A 5194-nucleotide genomic window follows, 5' to 3' on the forward strand; every position below is an offset into this window, starting at 1 on the left:
GTATGGGTTCGAGTCACTTCTGGGGTGTGAGTTTTCAGTTGCATATTGTCCTGGGGACCATTCAGGCTTGTTCGCATTTGTGTTCCTCACATGTGCCCCAAAGAATGAGGTGATTTGGTAAAATGCTATGCCCAAGATTACTATCCGAGTGCCGGCGGTGGGGTGGTTCAAATAGCCTCGGCTATCACCTCATTATGTCCGGTCGTGATGGTCAAGTGGATTAAGGCGTCTTGTACATACCAGTTGCGTTGCTTCTGGGAGTATGGGTTCGAGTCACTTCTGGGGATTGAGTTTTCAGTTGCATATTGTCCTGGGGACCATTCAGGCTTGTTCGCATTTGTGTTCCTCACGTGTGCCCCAAAGAATGAGGTGATTTGGTAAAATGCTATGCCCAAGATTACTATCCGAGTGCCGGCGGTGGGGTGGTTCAAATAGCCTCGGCTATTACCTCATTATGTCCGGTCGTGATGGTCAAGTGGATTAAGGCGTCTTGTACATACCAGTTGCGTTGCTTCTGGGATTATGGGTTCGAGTCACTTCTGGGGTGTGAGTTTTCAGTTGCATATTGTCCTGGGGACCATTCAGGCTTGTTCGCATTTGTGTTCCTCACGTGTGCCCCAAAGAATGAGGTGATTTGGTAAAATGCTATGCCCAAGATTACTATCCGAGTGCCGGCGGTGGGGTGGTTCAAATAGCCTCGGCTATCACCTCATTATGTCCGGTCGTGATGGTCAAGTGGATTAAGGCGTCTTGTACATACCAGTTGCGTTGCTTCTGGGAGTATGGGTTCGAGTCACTTCTGGGGTGTAAGTTTTCAGTTGCATATTGTCCTGGGGACCATTCAGGCTTGTTCGCATTTGTGTTCCTCACGTGTGCCCCAAAGAATGAGGTGATTTGGTAAAATGCTATGCCCAAGATTACTATCCGAGTGCCGGCGGTGGGGTGGTTCAAATAGCCTCGGCTATCACCTCATTATGTCCGGTCGTGATGGTCAAGTGGATTAAGGCGTCTTGTACATACCAGTTGCGTTGCTTCTGGGAGTATGGGTTCGAGTCACTTCTGGGGTGTGAGTTTTCAGTTGCATATTGTCCTGGGGACCATTCAGGCTTGTTCGCATTTGTGTTCCTCACGTGTGCCCCAAAGAATGAGGTGATTTGGTAAAATGCTATACCCAAGATTACTATCCGAGTGCCGGCGGTGGGGTGGTTCAAATATCCTCGGCTATCACCTCATTATGTCCGATCGTGATGGTCAAGTGGATTAAGGCGTCTTGTACATACCAGTTGCGTTGCTTCTGGGAGTATGGGTTCGAGTCACTTCTGGGGTGTGAGTTTTCAGTTGCATATTGTCCTGGGGACCATTCAGGCTTGTTCGCATATATATATATATATATATATATATATATATATATATATATATATATATATATATATTTATATATATATATATATATATATATATATATATATATATATGTATATGCAAGTGTAGGGACCCATAGCCTCGGAGAAGAAAATAAAGAGTACTCAGAGAAGACCTTGTGGATCCTCACTGAACACTGATATTTTCTTCTCCTACCACCACTATTCTTTTGGTAAGTGTGTATATTTATCTAACTTTATTTGAAAATGTCATTACACAAAAAAAGTTACAATATTGATTACATGCAGGGTACAAGGCTGCTTGTCACAAGTTGAACAGCTCCTCCAGCTCTTCAGATGGCGGGCAGGAACCGTGGATGCAGTGAGCATTTCCTCTCTGGATTGCCACACTAAGGCGCTGAAAAAGAAAACTGGCAGCTCTAGGGTCTCTAGGGTTTTCGATTAACTTAGACCCCAACTCCTTCAAAAAGCTAGCAGCACTTTTACCCCAGGCACCAAGTGTCTCTGAGGCAATGGGGAAAAAATTGTAGTGGTGCTCAAGGTCTCTGTATTTACGTGACTTGGCCGCTTCCCAGTGATTGGCAGCTCCTCCTGCTTGTGTAGCACCGAAGTCAACATAGGTATTGGCTAAAGTTGAAACGCAAGTGTAGTCCCACACCAACTGTCTACCATTCTTTCAGGGGTTCACCGTACTTCCGTCTGGGCGACCGACAGGCTCATCAGAGTTGCGGGACAGTAGGTAATGGGGCTCTCTCTCTGCTGGACAACCGGCTGTGGTAAGGCTTCACTTAATAATGTCATTAACCTCGCCGTGTCTTGCATGCCATCCTCCCGTCCTTTGGCAAAGAAGGCCATGCCATCCATATCTGTCGGCCTCTGCCTCGCCGCAAATACACCTGTATTCGGTGTGGATTGGGGCAGCGAGGCGGAGAGCCACGGCAATTCGGAGGGCCTGCGGTGTGAGACGGGTGCTGGTTGCTGACATTGGGGTTGCTAATAGGAAATCACCTGCATGGGGAGCTGCTACAGCTCTAAGTCGGGCAGTGTCATGTGGTGTTGTCGCAGCTCCTAGCAAAGTTGCAGCTTCTTGGTCGGCAATGGGGCGATCCCAGCTGGATTGCTTATGGGATTCAGAAGCCGGTGGTTGGGGTGCTGGTCCTGCGAGAGAAACCCATTTGGTTGTGCAGTCTGTTAAGCTGGGATCATGCACCCCTGCCTGTTGAACTAGGTGCTTTGGTAGGATTTCCTTCACCAAGTTGTCAGACCCCACTGAAGAGGACAGGAACGCTGGTAAAGCAATTTGTGTTGCTGTGCGCACGCCAAGGCCCCCGAGTCTGACAGGAAGGGAGGCCTGTTTCCACTGTGAGTCGCTGAGGGAAAGATTGAGGGCTTTTTCCAGTGTTGATTTCAGCAAGCTGTCATACTCTTCTAATTTAATATTGTTGAAAGATGGCGAACATCTTAGAAAGTAGGTCAGCCTGGGGAGGGACAAGCATCTGGTGATGAGGTAAAGTGCATCATGAGCATCGATGTCTTCAATCCTCTCGTTCATCCTCTTCAGGTCAGTGATCTTCTTACCAAGGACCCCGTCATTGGCATTCCTTCCAAGAGGAGCCCCTAGGAGTGTGCTGTCCTCAGGGTTGGTTGTATGAATGTCAGGCAAAACAACCTTTATTTGCTCTATTATGTGCTGGTTGGTGGAGGTTATTTCGCACTTGGAAGGGTTCAGGGTGAGGCCTAGGCTTGCTCCTTGCTCCTGAATTATTCTTATGTCGTCCAAGAGTGAGGCTGGGGAGCCGGCTTGAGTACCATCATCCAAAAACCAAATGTTGAGCTCACTGGACAGGTTATCGGTGACTTCCTTGATAACTAGGCAGAAAAGAAAAGGAGCAATGGTGTCACCTTGTTGTAACAGACTAGGCTGTTGTAAGAATTATCCAGAGTGGTTTATCGACAAAAGAGAATGGGAAGCTGAGCCGCATGGTGACCTGACCCCCAGGGGAATTCGCGGTGGAAATAACCGACGCTTTGTTCATATCTTGTAACAGACTAGGCTGTTGTAAGAATTATCCAGAGTGGTTTATCGACAAAAGAGAATGGGAAGCTGAGCCGCATGGTGACCTGACCCCCAGGGGAATTCGCGGTGGAAATAACCGACGCTTTGTTCATATCTTCGTATAATGAATCATCCTATAGTATTCAGTAATTTAGAGAAAATTAGCCTTTATTCATTTTGCATTAAAATTGATATTGTATCCAGTACTATTATACAATACAATTTTAATGCAAAATGAATAAAGGCTAATTTTCTCTAAATTACTGAATACTATAGGATGATTCATTATACGAAGATATGAACAAAGCGTCGGTTATTTCCACCGCGAATTCCCCTGGGGGTCAGGTCACCATGCGGCTCAGCTTCCCATTCTCTTTTGTCGATAAACCACTCTGGATAATTCTTACAACAGCCTAGTCTGTTACATTGTTGAACACCTTCTTGTGATTCAATTTCATGTTCTCCAAAGAGCAGAGTTAGATTCTTGCTGTAGCATGAGTTTACAAACGGGTAGAGGGAAGGAAAAAGGCGATGAACTGCACTGAGTACTGCATCCCTTCTAACCAGATTGAAAGCATTTTTTGAAGTCCAGCTTTATCAGGGCTTTTTCATTCGTAATGTTGGCAATGTAGGCTCCAGCTGCATGAGCCGCTGCCTCACACCCTTGGGGAATGCCAAACCCAAGCTGTTTTTTTTTTTCAGCATGTCGGCTGCTGCCTGACAAACTGCTCTAGCTGCAGCCTTATCGACGAGACGCCGGAGTGAATTGCCCACAGCTATCGGTCTGATTCCTCCATCTTTTTTCCTCAGGGCACAGAGGGTAGCGCCAAAAAAGAGAGGCCGTATGGTCTCTGGTATGTTGCCAGCTAGACATGTGTTGGCGAATCTAGTTAGTTCCACCAGGAGGCCCTGTGCAATGTCTCCCAGTGCAGGGTTGAGCATTTGTTTGATGTGGTTATGTCGTAGTCCTGTGAACCCACCTGCTGATCCTGGTGGGAAGGATAAAGCTGCTTTGTGCACCATGGATTCGAGCACACACAGGGGTTCTGCTCTGGTGACACCGACTAGGGGAACACTGTCGTCACGAGGAGCTCTGGGTGGGTGTTTTTCTCTCAGGGCTTGTGCTGTATCGGCATCCCTGGTGGCAACTGTGTCTTCACTGGTGATGACTCTGATCGCCCCAATTGTGTTGCCTTCTTCTATTTTCTTGCTGACTGTTGCTCTGATTTTGGATGCCTCGGTTCTGCTGTTGATACCTTTCCTGCTGTGGGTATTTTTGGCACGGGTGGGGAGGGGTGCCTGGTTGTCCTCTCTTGGAAAACTATTTATAGCCATAATGACTGAGGAAGCTAGTGATTTGTCTCTCCTTACAGGGACAGCTAGGCATATGTTTCCAAACAGGAGAAGGTTGTGCCATGCTTGGATGGTTCCGGGGGAGTCATTGACCTTTTTCAAGAGGCTGGATAGTTTGGCTGCTGCCTGGGGCCTGGCAGCTTTGGGGATGTGCTGCAAGGTTCCAACAGATGTTGCTTTGATGGCTTCTAGTAGATTCTCAGTCGAAATGAAGCTGTTGGAGGTGTTTACCCTGACTGCTGGAGCGGGGCCTTGATTGATACCCTCTTTGGGAGGGCGCCACATACTCGGACAATCGGTTCCATTGTGAGCATGCTTGCGCACATCTCCGTTACGCTTGAGTCTCCACACCTTGTCACACACTTGGCATGTGCCGTACCTGTTGTCGATTGATGGTTTCTCT

The sequence above is a fragment of the Procambarus clarkii genome, chromosome 84 (assembly GCF_040958095.1).
Source record: "Procambarus clarkii isolate CNS0578487 chromosome 84, FALCON_Pclarkii_2.0, whole genome shotgun sequence".
Classification (NCBI taxonomy): Eukaryota; Metazoa; Arthropoda; class Malacostraca; order Decapoda; family Cambaridae; genus Procambarus; species Procambarus clarkii.